This window comes from Felis catus, chromosome C2, assembly GCF_018350175.1.
Source record: "Felis catus isolate Fca126 chromosome C2, F.catus_Fca126_mat1.0, whole genome shotgun sequence".
Classification (NCBI taxonomy): Eukaryota; Metazoa; Chordata; class Mammalia; order Carnivora; family Felidae; genus Felis; species Felis catus.
Genome location: NC_058376.1, coordinates 23750477 through 23771625, shown reverse-complemented (window position 1 = coordinate 23771625; position 21149 = coordinate 23750477).

Below are 21149 nucleotides of genomic sequence, written 5' to 3'. Positions count from 1 at the left end.
GTATTAAGGCAATCCATGCGATAAAGTCTAAATCCATGTGGTCAAACAAGTCAGATACAGTGACATGATGCGGTGAGGGTAACTTTCCAGAGAAGTATCTTTTATAAGGTTTGGCTTCCCATGGAATGATTTTGAGAAAGGCCTAAGGGAAGGATTAGTTTTGGATCAGTCACTTTTTCTAAGGCAAGATTAGAAGTGGAGACTAATTAGTCATTGGGCGTAAAGTGAAGATGACTTAGTAATTAGGTATCTCTAATTATAAATATAAATAGCAGAGAGAGGCTGGAAGTGTGATTGGTAAGAAATAGTAGTCTCTCCAAAAGGAGATCATTAATGCATTTTACAGCTTCTCTATGACTTGGGAGATACATTTCCTGTTAATTTAGTAGCTGTCATTTTCTGTGTCTGCTCACACCCTTTTCCCTGGGCTGATTAATGAAAGAGGTCTTTGTCTTTTTCAGTTCAAGCTGATTTTTACTTTCTTTACAGAACAGTATTTAACATTGTCTCTTACGTATATGCTGTTTTCTCTGCTGCTTGAGAACAGAGACATTACATTTCAGGGAAAATTATATAACTGATTGTTCAAAACACAGTTCAAGAATTACATGGGCTCCAGCACTGGTTCCTCTATTTTGCAGTTTTTTGTAAAATTTCATCTACTTGGGCTATTTCCTCAGTAATAAGATGGGAATAATAGTATAATATCTCATAAGCTTGTAATGAATAATGAAGTAATAATTCTTATAAATTGTGTTGCATAGTGATTGGCCTTCAGAAGTGCTCAAAAAAAGCATTACACTATATTTCATTATTCCTATTCAGTAGTACTAAGACCTATACAGAGCAGACTTCTGTAATCACAGAAAAATTAAATTAAGAGAAGAAAAATACACCCAGGTATCAAAATCTCAAGACGGCTACTTTTTTATTGTGATACAGTCTCTCTCTCTCTCTCTCTCTCTCTCTCTCTCTCTCTCTCTCTGTCTCTCTCTCTGTCTCTCTCTATATATATGTATATATAAAATTAGAAATTGTTTTAATTTGTTGCTTTATGTTTCAAATATGTATGTGTGTGTATATATATATATATATACATATTATTAGTAAATTAGTAATATATTAGTAAATTAGTAAATATATTATATATATATATATATTTATGTTTAGGATTGTTTCTTTAGGAAATATTGTCTGAAGTAGAATGTTCTTTGGAAATTGTATGTTTGTATGTTTAAGTACATAAAAATGGATTTGGGGGAATTATGTTTTTATGAGCTCATTCCAAATTTATGAGGGAAATTAAAAACACTAAGAGAAATATACAGTGGAAATGTTGGTCCTTTTTTTTTAAGTTTTACATAAATAGTCGCTAACTTTAGAATAACCCTATATATGTTTCTTATACTTGAATTCTGCCAGAAATGCTGATTGATACATAGTAGGTGATCAATATTATTGAATTAAGTAATTGAAAAAAATTTACCATTTTTATTCTTTCAAAATGCAGTTACATTTAACAGATTCTCCAGAGCTAGTAGGGTTTGTACCAAGACTTGGAGCACAGAGAAAAAAAAAATCATTCACCATGTCTCTTCAAGGAGTTCATAGTCTAGTTGATAAACCAATGTATGTTACATAGTTTTATCACTTCTGATTTTTTCAAAGCCTTTCCAACTGCTAAAATTGAATCTTCTTCCTATGCCCCCTCAATTATATTCTTTAAAATTATATTCTTTAAAATATTCATTTTATCTGATTTATTAATTCCATTATAGCAGGGCATATCCTAGAGGATGAGATTTGGTCCTGTCTTGTATTCTTGCATCAACAAGAAAATACTGTAAAAAATTGCAAAAACCTTCCCACCTATCACTATTTGTTTGGATGTTTTAGCAAAGCAGTCAATTTATGCTGGAAGATTAAAAGTCATTTATTTATTAATATAAAAGCTGGAAAAGATAGGAGAAACTGAAAATAAACATAATCAAACCAACTTGAAAAATATACAGAATTACCCTTCCTAGACACCACTTTTGTATTATGGTGAAGTCATTTGTTTGTTAAGTGCAGTAGTTCACATGAAAAGTCCTGGAGCAGGACTGCCTGGGTTTGAATACCTACAACCGTGTTTACTTATTTCACCAAACCTAAGACATCAGTGTTTAGAGCATACATCATTATATTATCCTGTAGACACACACAAGCAACTCCTACAAATGATTTGTAAGATACCAGTTATCTCAAGATACAACTTGATTTCAGAGATGTTATGATATGGAAAAAATGTGCGCCTTAGGGTTGCTCAAATATGGCAGTAGCATAGTGAAAATGGGCAGCTTACTTCATCTACATGAAACTAAGCTTCTTTATTCTAAACCGTGACAGTGAGCGTACCCACATAACTGTTTTGATGATTAAGTTATAAAGTCCTTAGAAGATTTCATGACACAGGTTAAACTTATTAGCTGCAGTAAAAGGCTAACCTATTACATTTTTTAAAGCATTTTATAGTATAATAAGTAAAAAGAAACAAGGAAACATTTTTTTTTCACAATGACAGTTTTCCTGGAAGGCATTAGCAAACAGCCTGTGATAATCTGCATGTTACGCAGGCGATTCTAGAAGTCTAGTTCTGTGCAAGAGAAAGAGAAAGAGACTACATGGAGAGGTCACAGTCTTACAGACTCAGGCTCCACAGTGGCACACTGCCAATCGCTTTCATGGCGAAAATTGGATCACATATGCTATGTGTACCTCTAAAGTGGGCTAAGAAATTAATTCTCTAATTGGAAACCTTCATGCTTCAAACCGCCCTGTTCCTACGAAGGAACAGGAAGATGGGTTTAGTGGAAGACTCAAAAATTTTTTCATAGTACATGTTCAGTAAGTATCAACTATTATTATTAATTTTACCTAAATTAAGCAGAAAAGGTAAATGAAAAAGGAAGATGCTGCACTCTAAAATAATACAATTGTAAAATAGCAAGGATTGTTTCTTCCTGAAACCTAGAAAAAATTAAAGGTTTATTTACTTCGAATACTTTAGGTATAATGTTTTCTCGGTATTTCCTCCCCACTTCTGTAACTTAATGAAGGCACAGCTATAATTGGTTCTGACTTTTCACTACCTGCCATTCATTGGTCACTTTCATAAGTCATCTAGAAACGGGAAGCTGTGCCCCTTAAATGTGCCATATATTATTTGGAAATTATTAGAGAAAAAATAGCGATATTTGTGATATTTTGTTGTGGTTAAAATCCAGTATCTTATACAAATAGTATGCTCACAGTGATTCAATAATAATGGGATCATGTCATGTTACTGTTAAGTCAAATAATTTTACTTCACCAAAAAAACAAAACAAAACTCCCTACTTCAGGTAGAAAGATGGTCTTGTATTTTAGACTTCACAGAAAATATGCTTCTACTTCACCATGTTTCTGTAATGTAATCTTTGAAATACTAAAGAACTCCTTCCTTGAAATGCATGAGATTATCAGGAAAGCCTTTTTGTGATCTTCTCTGTTTCCCTCTGCGTTAAGTTTACATTTGTATTGATCTATGGTACCTAACACTTAATTTGACTTGTCCGTTACCATTGCTCTGACCTTTGGGCTCACTCTCAATCACATGTAATTATTTTTCTCTATATCACTGGTGCCAGTTCTCAAGCAGGCTATTTTTATAAAGCCTGCTAACCACAATAAATTATTTTGAATAAAGCAAGGTGTATAAAAACAGATACACAAAAAGTAAAATACTATTGGCCATTAAAAAGGCATGTTAAATACATCATATTTCTCAAAAAGAAAAAAAAATTCTTGGTAGTTCTCACTGTTTTTATTCCTCTTTCTAAAAATGAAAGACATTAATCAAATGTATTCTTAATTCCTAATTCAGTATCTGAGACCACAACTCTAATGATAGAACCAAGGCTAGTAAAACATTCCCTACACTGAGCAGTGTGTTTAAAATGTATCTCGTTTCTCATAGCTCATTAGCTCACTGAATGAATTGGTCTGAATCATGAAGGCAAAATGGGTTTAAATTCCTAGGGCACATCTTTTCTTCTTCTACTCATGTAATTTACACCTTCATCACTTGCTGTCAGAGCAAAGGGCCTTTTCACTAATGACAGTATTTTGAAGCATTGCTAAAGGAAGATATAACGAGGACATACTGAGAGAGTCAGTTAAAGAAATATAGAAGGAGAATAAGAAATTGCATACTGAGAAAAAGAGTTACACAAACACTTAACCCAAGCGCTCTCTCTGGGCTTTGTGGTTTTGCTACTTTATTCCTGAAAAATAATGTGAATAGATAAAGAATCACACCAGGGTTTAAGTTCATCTTTCACAAAAGGAACATCTATATGTTTCTATGGTTTAGAATCACAAAAGTATTTTTTATATGATTTCATTAGGCTGCTGTGTGTAGAATCAATTTATAGCAGGAACCAAAGATCAGGGAGTTGAAATGATTCTTTAAGAATGATTCCTATAACATGTAGCTTGGGGAGGTGGCTATTAACGATAAAAAGAAATGGAGAGCAATACCAGAACAAATATACAAAGATAGAGGTTTTTCTAAATAGACTTCTTAATGCTAAAAATCATATGAACCAGGCTATCTCCCTCTCTTGAAATTCTTATATATGTGTGAAAGTGTGATTACATAGCAAATTATTCAAATTTGTATACATATATAAAATGAATTCTATATAATTTCACATATATGTATGCATATAAATTATATGTGTGATTACAGGAGAAAATAGGTAAATAGGTAAAATAAAAATTTAAAACTCAACTAAAACATTTTGAAAGATCAAAAAATCAAGACAATTCACTGAGAGCTTCAAAACACATCACAATAGCAAAAAACTCGAGTTCTAAATAAGGAACTATTGACTGTGGGTATTATAAAATGTTGACTCTTAATTCTTTAGGGATTTGACAAACCTAATTTGGAATATCAATATGTAGGATGATTGTATACGCAGTTAAGCCACAGTGAAGAATGAGCAAATAATAAACCAGAAAATTGACTTGAAGAATTGGTCAGATAAATGATTTCATTTCTATTGTACAAAACAGTATTTTTCATACAATAAATCTGAAAGAAACAAGACACATACTGTACTTTTTTTTTTTTTCCTAAATGGGATTGGAAAACTGCCTTGGTAGAAAGATTACATTCAAATATTTATCACATTATTATGTTAATCTGTGGGAAGATGTGGACTCAGCATACACAATATGGTGCTTTAATTCAGTTCAAACCATTTGGGTTGCTAAACAACTTTTTTCTCATAAAAAAATTGTCATGAGACCTTTTATAATTAATTCATCATTAAATATTATTTTTGCTTAAGTGGATGATTTATGGGATTAAAGCCATCCACCTACATTTCAAAGAATACATTTTTGAAGGTAACAAAAGATACATATTAAATATTAGTACTTTTTGGTTTTTTGATAAGCATCTATTTGACTTTACAATTGCTGGAACACTGTACTTGTTGTGAGAACACTACTTTTAATTATATTTCATAAAGGGACTGTTATTTCTTCAGATTTTCCAACCAATGCTCCATCCATACCCATGAAATTAACCTAAAATTAAAAAGTCAGTTTTCTTAGCGCGATTTTATAATTGAGCTTACTCTGCAACTGGCAATTAAACTCAGAATCTGAGAAAGGATTAAAGTCACTCTGAATCTTTTAATTTCCTTGCTACTTAATTTCCTGTTTGTCTTGGGTTTACATTTTTATTTCCTTTGATGAGATTAATCATATTTGAGTGTGATTGAACATTTTTACTTTGTTGGACTAATTATGAACTTTAAAGTGTGAGTAAATGAGCACCTTTTACTATACTATAACTATATTTTCATTAAAAAAAATCTCCTTAACCTTTAATAGTAAAATTTTAGACCATTGTTTTTAATCAATGCAGAAGAAGTAGGTTGCCAGTCAATCTGGAATTCAGTTGGCTTAAAATAATCTCAAATATTTGAAAGAAATCCTGAAAAACTTTAAGTATGTTGCAATTAAGTATACATCTATATCTTATGGTACACTGTACAGGTTTTATTGGCTTAAAAGTGCAAACATTTCTCTGTTGGCCAGAGAAGAATAAATGAATGAATGAATGAATGAATGATCTGTAAAATAGACCTGATGTGGTTTCGACTATATGATAACTTAAAAAAATTTTTTTAGCATGTTTTTATTTATTTTTGAGAGAGAGAGCATGAGCAGAGGAGGGGCAGAGATAGTGAGAGACACAGAATCTGAAGCGGGCTCCAGGCTCCGAGCCGACAGCACAGCCCCCAACACAGGGCTCAAACTCATAAACCACAAAATCATGACCTGAGCCAAGGTCGGACACTTAACCGACTGAACCACCCAAGTGACCCAATATGATGACTTTTGAAATAATTGATGGACTGTAATGATTCCAAGAAAACTGTAGTCACTGATCAGGAACCTCCTTATACTGCTTATTTATATAAATATAGATATAGATATAGATATGGATATGGATATAGATATAGATATAGTTCTAGATATAGATATAGTTATAGTTATAGATACAGATATATAGATATAGAGATATAAATATAGATATAGATATAGTTTTTTTTACTACAAGTTAAAGAATATATTGGGACTTTTATTACCCCTATTATCATGGTAAGCAATATATATGCATATAAAATTATAAGGAATACATGGTCTAAATTTTTTTTTGAACTTTTGGTGAAAATATTTTGGTGAAAATATATAGCAAATATTACTCAAAAATTGCTCAAGTACAAGAGGCTGGCTTTTAAAATTTATGTTAACATTTATCAGTTTTAGTACAAATCTACTTATTTTATCATGGATAACTTTCGGGAAACCCAAAGTACCATTTCCTAAATTATTTTATATGACTGGAATTTTTTTTTTCATTTAAACATACTTAGAAGAGTTTCTTGCAAAAAGCAGGTCAATCTATTCAGTTTTATCGTGGCATCCCAAATGTTACATATTCAAAATCGAGGGAGGGGGTTAAGGAATGTAAAAGTTGATTTAAACATTCTAATTCTTATTTGGTTATTCTCTTCTTGACCAAGGGGAGTTATATGGCACGAAGTGAAGTGCAAGGAAAGAGCAAATAACTGGGCCATTTTACTCAAAGTAAATACAAATACTTTATATCTCACTGTTGGGAGCAATAGTCTTCAGTCCCCAAGGACACTCTGCAAAGCAGTCATGTATATGATAGCAATATATTACGTTGATTTTAAATTCAAAAGGTATTTTTGTTTTTTAAATTTAAAAAGGATGACAGAATTAACACCCTTTTAATGATACTCTTCCAGTTGAAAAAAAAGTATTGGACTAAGATTATTCCCTACCATCCTTTGTTTTTGTATTGTTTTGATTTCTTGTTTTTGGTTTTGTTTTTGTTTGTTTGTTGCAATGAGACTGAAATTGATGAGGATGATGGAAATGTGTGGACACTAACATGACAGTGGAATATGCTTCTAATTGTTTCTGAAATTTTAAGTTTTCATATTGATGGAGCTTCAGTTTTTTAACTGAATCGAAATACTAGGAGAACAAAGACTGGTACTTCAGAATTTATGTAATATATTCCATATATTAATGTTCATTTTCACTCTCATGGTTGGACAAGTGCCTTCTATCACACCATTCCCAGTGTCCAGAGATCATGTTATAATGTTGAGGCAATGTATACCATGTGTGTGTTAGTGACAGAGGTCTTAGGGACATCACTGTATGTAGTTGGACAGAATGTGTTCCCTTCTACATTTCTTTGCCTTGTTACATACAGATGTACTAATATAATAATTTCAAGGAGGATGAGCATACTAAAATAATAAAATATATCATTTGTCTGTAACATTATTAATTGACTATACAGCAAATTGTGATCCATCCCCATTCATCTATTTATCCATCCCTCCCTCCATCCCTTCATCCATCCATCCATTCAACAAATACTGAGCACTTTCTCTTTGTCTGTCATTGTGCACTAAGGGTACAGTTTGAACAGACAAGAAGTAATGCCAGCCATCATAGAACTTACAATTTAGGAATGTGACAAAAGTAAATTCAAAAATGACATAAGTAAATATGTAACTGCAAAAAATGGAAAAGGAAAAATATTCAGTACTATGAAATGGTGGAAGAGGAGAGCTTGACCTGGTCAGAGGAAGAAAGGAAATTTCTCTCCAGGGAGATCTGCAGTATGATTATGAAGAATGAATAGATTAACAAGGGACAAAGCAGAAGAACAAAATTTAGATAAAGGCAATCTCAAATGCTCATAAGAAGAAGGAACACTCTGTGTATGGCAATGAAGGCAGGACAGCATGGGTGAAACACAGAGAATTGGAAAGCATGGAGGGAAAGGAGGATGGAGAAGGGAACTGAGTGTAGAACATTCTGGGTCATTCTCATGGCACAGAGTTTAGTACATATAATCACTTGCAGTTTGCACTGAGAGAATTTTATTAAACTTTTTTAATGACATCATGATGCATTTTCCAGATATGTTGCCTTCCTCTTAATGTCATTCACTCAGCAACTTCTTATTGAATGATTACTTGGGAATCATTACTTTTCAACAGATCTGAATTCTGTCACCCCAAGAATCAGACGATTTAGACTAGAGCAACTAGAGTTGCTTTTTCTCCTAGGATATTGAGTGTCCCATAGCATAATGCATCTAAAATGTAATGATTCATAAAATATCAATACAATTGAGGAATGTAGCAAAGTAAAAATTTATTTCATCTTAATTTCAGGTATTTGAAGGGACTGAGTGTCAGATCATTTATAGTGCTTCTCGGTGGTGACATTATTTTAATGGTGTCATTTAAATCCATTTTCAGTGGAATATAGTAATTCTTAAATGATAAATTACATTACTTAATATTTCAGCTGAGACATTGGTAAGATATAGAGGTCCAATTGTTTTAATGAAGAGTTTAAAGGTTTGCTTGCATCATAAATCAGAATCTTGTGTTAAATTAATAGTTTTTAAACTGACCATTTCTTTCGACTTGTCAGAACATCATATATTGATCGTAAAACAAATGTTACATGTTGTTTTTAGATCCACTTAACTTTCAATTTTGAGCAAACCTACAAAAAATGCACAACATGAAAGAAAAGATGAAAAATGATGAATTCACTTACATAGCTGTTCTCTTAGTCCCAAAGCAATAAGTCTTTTTCCCTTTTTTCTCATTTATCATATATTTGTAAGAGGGACTTACTTGCCTTAGGGGGGTAAATGTTAAATAGAGAAGTTAATATTTGAAACCCTTACCTCATCTTTTTTCTTTTTTTTTTTTTTGCTCCTCTTTTATTTATAAACAAATCAAAATGATAGCTGGAAGTAAATCATTTTTAGCAAATAGAATATGAGTAGACACAAATGTTTTGACCTTTTATTTATATTTATTTATTTATATTATTCATTTGTGTGCATTGTGATCCAAATGAAAGATGGATAAAGAACATTTTTGTTCAACTACAATTCGTTAAAAGACTTCAAATTGTCATTAGATGATTAAAGTCTGTTTAAGGAATCAGAGCTGAAGACACGGTGATTTCTTTGCCTGTCCAAATTAATGTGCTCTTACTCTCATGCAAAAAAGGGCAGAGTCCAGCAGAAATAATAGGTTTGCCATAACAACATTTATTGTTGAAATTTTCAGAGATGAAAATCAGTCACAGGCATGCAGTCCTATGGACTGGTCACCACATTCTAAGTTAGCTGATAGAAATCTGAAGTGAGCTCATGGGACCAGAAGTGAGCTTTAAGGGAAACAGACAGCTGTCCTTGGGCTGTGAGCCTTTTAGAAAGAGAACGCTTCTCCAGTGGTAGGAGGGGCGAAAATGCAAAAATAACATGATGGTTCTGAACCTTGAATCCAGGCAGCTCTGTTGCCAGCTCAGTGTAGGTAGGGGTTGAAGTCAGGAGGGGAAAATTCTCTTCTCTAGATGGATATGTTTGGGAGCCGAGACAGGAGACATACAGTTGCAGTTATGTCATATGACAAACTCCTTGCCACATCGTAGTTCATGGGTGAATTGGGACTGGGGCCCAAGCTTTGAAGTTGACCTTAATTCTTTCCTTTAAGCAATGGATTTGGGGGCCACCAGGCTTTTGTCTAGTAGTATCTCCTGCAGGAGCTTAGCTTCAGACCAGTTAAACCCTACTTGCATGCAGCAGGAGTACTCTTAAACAACTGAAGACTTGAAAGGACAGCTATTAAAGACCTATCATTATCACCACAGTCAGTTATCCCCGTTGATTCTCTCTGTGTGTCTGTGGTAACTCATACATGTTTCTCAGGGAGGTGCCCACTTGTAGTTCCTCGGAATCATTTGGAACACTACCATACAGGTGTAGTGGGAATTACGAACTGGGATAAAATGGAGTAGTTTTTAAGTAATGACATTAACACATACCTCCTGATCTTGTAAAGGATTTCATGAGACTAATCTATATTCTTTCTCATAGTTAAACACTTTTTTTTTTCACTCAAAAGCATGTTGGGTACTGTTTTGTCAGTTTGGATTTTCTTTCTTTTCTTCTTCTTCTTCTTCTTCTTCTTCTTCTTCTTCTTCTTCTTCTTCTTCTTCTTCTTTTAATGTTTACTTATTTTTGAGAGAGGGAGCATGAGCAATGGAGGAACAGAGAGAGGTGGGGACAGAGGATATGAAGCAGGCTCTGTACTGACAGCAGCGAGCCCGGTGGGGAACTTGAACTCACGAACTGCAAGATCATGACCTGAGCTGAAATCAGATGCTCAGTCACCTGAGCCGCCCAGGTGCCCCTGATTTTTTTTTTCTATTTTTTTGCAAGGAAACATAATTGTGTGAAATAATATGTGCACACACACTCACACACACACACACACACACACACAAATAATCATATGAATTAATATGTACACACAAGTATTTTATAGGCAACATTAAGCCATACTATATTGCTTTAGTTATAGGTGGGAATTTTTGTAAAGCTTTTTAGTATACAGAATTTATTTGCCCTTGTATTGGACTGCTACCTGAACATTTTACAACAGCAAAAATATAAAAGCTGCTCTTTTTGACCCACTTTTTTCACTTCAAGATATCTTTGTCATGTTCATAAATTGGTTTACTGTATTCGCATTGTCGACAGAAGTCTGCTTTTCAACATTTAACACCTGTGAAGAACTATGACTTTACTGCAAGAGATAGACATAATTGGTTACAAAAGAACTTTAGCTCACTAGCAAAAATGTCAGACTTGCAACAAATATTTTTCAGTTGAAAGAAATCTGAATCTCTGATTTACACTTATACTCCTTTCCCAGTTCCGAGCTTAACATGTTTACTTTCAAATTCCTGGTAGTTTCTGGTGACCATTGAATATGTTTAGTTGTCCTCAGTCTTCTCTTGCCTTTTATTTACATGTTTATTAGCAATTTGGGTGCGGTTTTTTTCCCTCAAGATACTGTATGCTTATGCAGCTTTTCTTTTAAAACAGTATCTCTTTTACACTTCTTGCATAAGTGTGCATATCTATAGTGTGTGTGAAAACAAAGCCAAAAAGAGCTAGAATAACATATGAGTTTCTAGATGCAGTAGTCAAATGCAAAGCTCCTGATATAAAGATGACCCAGGATTATGAAAACCTGGGTAGGGGGGAGGGGAGTGTAGGTCAAGTTGTGGTTGGGGAGGAGAGTGGGGGCCCCCAAGCAGCTTAGGACAGCATGCAGGCACTGTGAACTTTTAGAACAGTGGCTGGTGAGTACTCACACAAAAGTAAATGGAATGTGTTGGTGAGGCTTAGGAAAAAGGCTGGGATTTATTTTCCTTCCCATTTTTCTTTGGCCTCTTGAGCCGCATGACTTTTCTCTACAGGCTTGCGGAGAGAGTGGGAAATGACTAGTGGTGATTGAACACCATATAGCGGCGTGCTGTGTATTACATGAGCAGCTATAGATTGGCAGGTGAGCAGATTATGTTCCAAAATTCTGTTCAGATCTCTCATTCCCAACTAAAAAAATTCCCATGGAAACACATTTTTTTGTTAAAGTTATTTTTAGTACTTAATTGACCTGGTTCATAAATTCCCCCTTGCCCAAGTACTGTAAAAATTAAGTATTTGAGGCCAGTTGTATCCAATCACAATCTTCTTCACAGCCATCCTCTTTCACTACATCTCTTTATTTTTGTCTCTGCGCTCATCTTCCATTTACCAGCTAGAGCTTTCTTTGCCCGTGCATAAAGGGCCTTCAGTCAAGACTGAAGACTGGGCCTACTAAAGAATATTCCTTGAAAATCAAGTTCCGCTTCATACATATCAGAGCAGATGATTAGGAAGGTTTTAGAGATTGCTTTGTTTTGCTTATTAACACTTAGTGGCCCCAAGGAATCAGACATCACTTAGTGCTGTGTCCAAAGTGTGTGTGGGGTCCATTATGTCTATGTTAAGGGTTCGACAGCTGCATATAAAAAACACCTGTGAGGATGTCAGTAATGGTTTTCATGATGGACAAAATATTTACTCCTTGAAGGTGATATGGGCCAATTATTTAAAAATTAATGGGAGGGGCGCCTGGGTGGCTCAGTCGGTTAAGCGTCCGACTTCAGCTCAGGTCAAGATTTCGCAGTCCGTGAGTTTGAGCCCCACGTCGGGCTCTATGCTAACAGCTCAGAGCCTGGAGCCTGTTTCAGATTCTGTATCTCCCTCTCTCTGAGCCTCCCCTGTTCATGCTCTGTCTCTCTCTGTCTCAAAAATAAATAAACGTTAAAAAAAAATTAATGGGAAACTTTGAGGCTCTGCAAAGCTACATCACAATCTAGAAACATAGAGCGTTCTCTCCTCGTGTACATAAATGTCTCTCAGAATGTTCATTTATTTTGTTTCTAACAAAAATACCCTGTGTATTTGTTGGTCTTTTTTCATCAGTCACATGCTTGTCTTTTTGTGAAAGCACATATTTACAGACTCTCCAAATATTCACTTCATCTTCTAATCTTTTTTATTGTTATATTTTAGAAGTATTTAATTTTTAATAAACTCCCGACGTTCTTAGTTTTCACAAAATGTCCTCCCACTTATTCCCCTCAGTGTAATGTGTCTCCACCAGTGTTAGCTATCTACTGCTATACCACGAATGACCCCAGATGTAATGGTTTAAAAGAACACACATTTATTATCATCCAGTTTCTGTGGGTCAGGAATTTGGACTGGCTTTGCTGGGAGACTCAAGATCTTTCACGTGATTGGAATCATGATGTCAGTTGGGGCTGAAGGCACCAGAAGGTCCTGCCACCCAGGAATCTGACTCCCATGGCTGTTGACAGTGGACCTCAGGTCCTTGCACATAGGTCTGTCCCTAGACTACTTGAGAGGCCTCTCAACGTGGCACTGCAATGGATTATGGAGGAAGTTTCAGTGCTTTTAATAATGATTTGGGGTCCAAAGTCACACTCAGCATCGTTTCTGCTTTAGCCTATTCACTAGGAGTGAGTTACTATTTTCAGCCACTCTCAGATGAAGGGACTTAATGCCACTTCTTGAAAGGCGAGTATCAAATAATTAGTGAGCATGTTTTAAAACCCCCGATTTTCCTATACTCTTCACCAGTGGAACTCATGTTTCTGTACATAAGCCATCACAAACCCTGTGACAGGAAATGAGGGTTGGAAGAGTGATGATGAGCCTTCTCTCTCCTGACTGGCTATTTACGTATCCCGGAACAACTTTCTTTCATTTATAGGAAACCCTTCTTTGAGGTTCATGTGATTGTACTCTATCATTTTCTAATCTTTTGCATCAATATTTTCTAGGAATGCCCCTTCCCTCACTGAAAATTTTGGATCTCTGCCTATTACAGATTCGTTCCAACTTCTATCACAATCCTGGGAGAGTTTAATGTCTCTGAAGGCTGCTGAAAGGAGTAGATCTTCATTTCAGTGGCCTTGATTTCTGTTTCATTTGATTCACACAGTGGATCTTCTCATACAAATGATTCTAACTCAGAAATGATCCACTGTAGTATCCCTCTTTCAGAACACAAACTCTCCACTCTAGGCCCTACTTGCTTGCTTGCTTGCTTCCTTTCTTTCATAATATTAGTGTTCATTTTTTTTAAATTTTTTAATGTTACTTTATTTTTTGAGAATGGGGGTGCATGTGCACATGAGTGAGCAGGGGAGGGGCAGAGAGAGAGACACACAGAATCCCAGGCAGGCCCCAGGCTCTGAGCTGTCAGCCCAGAGACTGACATGGGGCTCGAACTCACGGACTGTGAGATCATGACCTGAGCCGAAGTCGGAAGCTTAACCAACTGAGCTACCCAGGTGCCTGGGTGGCGTTTTATGCCTTCCTCTGCCCTTTATCTTTGGCCTCACTATAACATCCCCTCTAAGATGCTGGTGAAGGCAGACTCAGAGCAGAAACATTTAGAAAAGGGGTAAAGAAAGTTACTTTTAAAGAATGTAAGGAAACCAGACTTAGAAGAAGGTCTGGTTCACAAAATGAAAAATACAGCAGTGTTAAAAGGAAAAAAACATCTAGAACAAAACATTACTACTGTTATCAAATTCACATTAGTATAGTCATGATAGAAAACAGCAATATTTTATTCACAAAGATCATGGTATATCTTCAGACGTCAGCATAGCGAAAAAGGAAATCAGGGAAAAATATGGTTTCTTAATAAGTCAGGTTTCTTGTTTTGGGTGCAAATCCCTCCCCTCCCTCTACCATCTGATTATATAACAGCTGTGTTTAGTGATGTTGGAAGGAGGGAAAGCTGTGAGGTGCTAAAAGGGACTTTATATCTGGTCCCTTTGACTTATCCCCAGAGTTCCTGAGGTCTTGAAATGCTCTTGGACATCTATTACTCCAGAGGCAGTCACCAGCACCTTCTCCCTCTAAAAAACACCTACCAAATAGATATCCATGTTACAATTTACCTATGCTGGCCCCATTCTTAAGCACTTTCTTGTGCTCAGTAAAATCAAATGACTATTCGGATCTTTTATTTCCTCTCAACTTGAGTCACATACCAGTTTATTTACTCTCTGCTTCCATTCTACCAATAACCATTTAGTACGTGAGATGTTCTTGACAATTCGTCTACAGATTTCTTGCTCTCCCTTACTCATAGCAAACATTCCTCCCTACAGATGGTAGTCGCCAAGGAGCGTCTTTGCTCTGCTCTCCCTCCTAGAAAGAACTTGGATGCATCCGAAGGAGGATGGGGAGCTGGCAGCCTCTGGAGGCAGCATCTTCATGGTTTCCCTCAGCATTTGAGCCCAGTCCACACTCTTTCTGGGCAGCCTTCCATCAGTGACTAACCATGGCCTGGCTGTTTTTGCACAAATACGGACTGCTCTGACTTGATTCTGGAGCTTCCTGTTGTGTTGGCTGAGACACTGAAAGGTGTGTGGTAAGTTCTGAGGCTCTCTCTTCAATCCTGCTTTCTACCCCATTTATCTGTTATGGGCACTATCCCCCAGTAAGACGGTTCTGCTCCTGACTGTGCCTCAGTGTCTGCTTTCTGGAGGATCCGGCTGACATAGTACATCGACAAGCCAAGTAAGGCCACAGACATGTTTTCAAGCTCCCTGTGCATAAACCATCATGCACTTCTATTCGTTTTCATCTCCATTTCTCTAATAGCAGATGGTGAGTTGGTTTTTCTTCTTGAACAACAACTACAGAACTCCTTTACGTGGACCTTGACCTCCATTTCCTCTCTTCTCATTATCTCCCCTTTCTTTCACTTCTTCATTAACTTCCCACCCCTTCTTAACTTGCTTTGAAGTTTGGCTGCCAGTTCATATTTAAGAATGACAACAACGTGTTCTGCTCTGGGTGTGTGGGGTGTATAGTTCATTGAATTGTGGCTCCCAAAAATATATGCTCATATCCCATAACACCTGGAACCTATGAATGTGAACTTATTGGAAAAAGTCTCTTTGCAGATGCAGATTCAGCTATTGATCCAATCCTTCTAATTTAAGTGTCTAGTCCTCCACTTGCCCCCAAGGTCCATGCAAACCTGAAACTTAAAAGATTCAGGACAACTGGACTGATTTTATTCCTATCGTTATCCCTCTTCTCAGTCACGTTCCATCTTTCTCTGCTCTGCTCAAATGTCCGTCCCTTCCTCTTTTTTTTGTACCATTTATTTATGTATTCTGAGAGAGAGAGAGAGAGAGAGAGAGAGAGAGAGAGAGAGAGAGAGAATGAATGGGAGACAGGCAGAGAGAGAGAAAGAATCCCAAGCAGGCTCCACAGTGTCAGAACCAGATGTGGGGCTTGATGTGGGGTGGGGCTTGATCTCATGAACCGTAAAATCATGACATGAGTCGAAATCAAGAATTGGATGTTTAACTGACTGAACCACCTGGGTGCCCCTTAAATGTCTGTTCTTTTCTCTTCTTTTAAAATACACAGTTATAGGGTGCTTGGGTGACTCAATCCGTTAAGCGTCTGAATCTTGATCTCAGCTCATATCTTGATCTCAGGGTCATGGGTTCTAGCCCTGTGTTGGACTCCAGGCTAGGTGTGAAGCCCACTAAAAAAATAAATTAAATAAATAAGTAGGCAAACAAACAAACAAACAAATAAAGGCAGTAACATTATTTTGTCATTTTTTTTTCCTCTCTCTCCATTGTCTGGTTCTTTTGGACCTATATGCCTCTTGCCATTTTAATAGTGCTTTGAAATGCAACAAAGATAAGCTTGTCCTGTCTGAAAGTTATATAATAATTCTCTTCTTCCTTTTTATCTTATTTGCTGACGACACTGTCCATAAACAACCCAGAGCTATAAAGCTGAAAGTGAATTCAACTTTGTTTCCTCCCCCGTCTCTCCTACAGCTTAATCACAAAGCCAGGCATATTTGCCTTATAATTTTTTTATGATCAGCATACTCACTAATCTCTGTCCCTAATAATGCAGCCTTAATTAGGCTTCTCATCATCTCTCAATTAAATACTGTGACCTGGCCTCCCTCCCTTTAATAATGCATTCTCAAATCCGTCATCCACAGACCTACGGAATGATCTGTCTCATATGTATAGCGGATTGTGTCCCTTCCCTTTTTAAATCTTCAACAATTGCTCTTATGGCTCTGTAGCAAAGTGCAACTCCTTAACGTGGAATGCAGCGCCTTCATGGTATGATCTCTCGACATCTCATTCATAAGTTTTTACTGCTCCCGGGCTTCCACTTTATATTCCAGAATCACCTGTAATCTCTGTTGCTTTGTCATTTTCCCTAATTAAAATGACTTTCTTATTTCGTCTTTTCTCTTCAGTCTCCTACCAGTGTTTTAAAATAGAGCAGGAATTTTGTCTTCTCCATCATGAAGCTCTCCTTAACTGCTTCCTCCCCCACTTATCCTATCCTGCTTAACCAGGCTGGTTTACTTGTTATTTTCCTGGATCCTGGAGGCTGCCTCTGTTATCTTTATCACATTTGTTATAGTTATAATTATGTATTTATAATATATAATTATAATTCAAATGCTCTCTTCCTCCTCTGAGATGTTGGTGTTTTGAAGTAGGCAGTATACTTTATTCATAAGTTCAATTTCTTGTTTATAACATGGTAATGAGCACACAATTGAGCTTATTGAAAATATGAATAAATTGATAAATCTTTCTCTTGAATAAGGGCGGACAGAGAGGACAAAAGTGTACTCTGATTTCCGAGAAGGCAGTTATATGTCTTCTGAGTGATTTGTGTCTTTGTTTCTAGTCAGAATAAACTTCCATGGTTCAGTGCTTTTACTTAGGTTTGTCTTTGTGCCTGGAATGCCCTTCCTACCTTCTCCTTACTGAATACCCGGCTTAGATCAGACACCATGACTTTTTTAAGTTCCCCATGTAGGAAAGCCTTATTTTAATATGATCCATCAGAATAATGGCATTCTGGATGTATTTCTCTTCTGTGCTGCACAGGTCAATTTCCTTACCTCTATTAGAGCATTCATCACTCTAAGCAGTAAGCAGGATACCTCCCAAAACCTAGGAGTGGAACTATGGAAAATCAACTTGCAGTAGTTGACTTAACCTTGGGTAAAGTATAATGCTTCCAAGCAATAATACACAAATGGGCCATTGAGCAGTTTTCTCTAATAAAGAGGTCAGGATCTTGCTTCAGGAAAAGACTACCTGTATGTGCAGGTTCAAGTCTGTAGCAGAATCAATGTCTAAGATGAAGAATGTTTCAATCAGGGACAAACAAATGTTTAGTAGAGAAAAAAACATGAAATTGAGACTAGGATGAATCAGTAAGCATTCAGCATTGTCTAGAGAAATAAATGAACTGAGGATTATCATCTTCCGATCAAATATTGGAGCAACACATAAACACACACTGCTCACCTGTTTTTTTTTTCTCTCTCTCTCCGTCAATCTCTCCCCACTCCCCTGACTGCCAGCCTCCCCTCCTTTCACACATACGTTGAATTTGGGTTCTGTTTGCAAAGCTCTTTCCTTCACTAGCTTGGGAAGTTAGGCTTAATCTTCCCATCAAACACACATTAAGTGTTCAAGAGTTTCATTGAGTGCATCTACAATATTTTCAACACAAGCATGTTGTGGATCAATTATAAATCTCAGTTACATAGCTTTATACAGTAGAATATTAGATCGATTCAATCATCAGGTTATGATTTTATAAAACTTATGACAAAATCTGTTGATAGTGAGATTGCTTGACATTTTCATTTACATTTTTCTCCTTTCTCAGTTTGATTGTTATTGTGAAGTCCAAGGTAACCCTTAGGTAGAAGGAGAGCCTGGAATAATGACATTATTAGTCTTTTCTATTTTCAAGTTGAAGTGCACTGAACCAGTCAATAATATTTCAAACACCAAGAAGTAAGTCCTCTGGAGCTTTGGGGACACCTTGTTATTCCTACCTCCTTTGTTTGCTTCTGGTGTGTAATAACCCTTGACATGTTATATTTTCTTGTTTTGAAACATAATGTATCAAATATGTCATATCCCAGGAGATCATGATGTAACATGGAAGAGAAGAATATTCTCAGAAAGTCAGATATAGCAGTTGCTAGGGACTTAAAGATATCCACACAATTACCTAGTGTAACAAAAATAATCTGCACATATGTCTTTCCTGCCTTTTTTCTCTCCATTGTGTGGAGGAGAATTTGGTGTCTCATTTTCTCTTTTGGGATCATCATTTTCATGAGCATATCATATGCCAAGTGTGAATATATCTAGTAGATGCAGTAAAAGATGATAGCATTCTGAATATATTCCCTGTGTAGCATAGATTTCAATCCTATAGTACTATATTCCATTATATTTGCACTGTTGGAAATGGTGAAGAAATAAAGTGGCCAGGATCAGAAATAAAGTGTTGAAACTATCCCTGAAAAATAAGTGCTCAGAGATGATAAGAATATTTCTTTTGGGCTTCTGTGATAAATATTGGACTATATACCATATATTCTAGTAAAATTGTAAGAGACACAGAAATGCTGATAATTAGTTATTTAAAATTGGAAACTTAAAGACCTGTATCATTGTACAAGTAAACTGTAGTATTTGCAGATTCTACATCAACATTGGGAAATACCTATTTCACATCATTGGACAAGCAATTCATGGGACGCAAATGAACAAACCTGAAAGCAATCAAAACTCAAATCAAAGTGTTTACAAAAATGTTTACAAAATCTTGCACTGCCTTTTAAACTCATATTTACAAAAATTTTATCACTTGCTGCCTTTAATTTGCCCTGGCCTCTTATTTTCCTATCCTGTTTATTTTTCTTGTATAGTCTTCAAATTAATATTTCTCTGCCCTTTTCTACAAAATGACCTTTCCTTTCCTTTCCTTTCTTTTCCTTTCTTTTCCTTTCTTTTCCTTTCCTTTCCTTTCCTTTCCTTTCCTTTCCTTTCCTTTTCTTTCCTTTTCCTTTTTTCTGGACACTTTGAATTACTTAAATGGTCTTAGGAAAAGTGTATGAAAAGGTACAGATGCCTGATAACTTAGGGAAAAAATGAACATAGGCTGCAGTAGGGAAAGAAGCTATGGAACATTTGCAGACCAAATACTATTTTCTCTGTTCTCTTTCCTCTCTTCTCTGATCCTGCCCGCTCCTACATGTGTATCTCCATTTTGAGCACCTGCCTTTGATTTCTCTGCTTTGCATGTACTCTCCCAACAGAGTACATGCATGTCTAGCTTTAACACCTGTCAACAGATGAAGAAATTAGTTCTTAGATTCTCAAGTCCATTGAGTACCATGTGATCTGTTCAGTTTATTCAACAAAAGCCACAAGCCAAAGTTAGCTGACCAAGCTATTGAATGGCTGTCATTGACTTGAATTTATGCCTCTTTATCAATTATTTACAGCTGAGAGGGACAGGGGCCTAAAGAAAAGAACAACACACTTTCTTTCAAAGTAGCTATATGGGAAGATCCAGTATATGCAGAAATCTATCACTGCTTTATTATTTTTTTTCTATACATTTGATTCCCAGTCACACCTCATTGTTTATATGTATTCAGTCAACATAGGGAATATTGAGTTTATTTTATGCAAACCAAACATGAGTTTCCCCGTCCTTAAATTTATTTGACACTGTTAAACTGAATTTAACCTAGATATCTAATCTTCAAGCTTATACCTGTTCTTGATAATATTTTCAAAACAAGTTCAAACACTTAGAATGTTCTTGCTCAAGAAATGATTTTCAAAACAAGTTGGCATCCTTTTATTTTCTCTATACCATCCCCATATTTAGGCCAAGCCCCCAAATTTTCATAATGCTGTTAGTGATTTGGTGTTCAACATTTTACTTCTGCTTTATACAATGCATCTGATTTCATCCTCTCTCTCCCTCTCTCCCTCACCACTGGACAGCCATGTCTGACTGGATACTTGGCACTTAGAGTCAATAGAAATTCAGCTGTTAGAAAGCTATGAAGGGATCATTGGCAGCTAAGTAAATACTAACACTTCATCTAGAATGCTGAACTAAATTAGCCCCTAGCTATATCCCAGAGCTTTAAAACTTAAATATAGCCTAAAGTACTCAAACATTTCATGGGATAACTCTT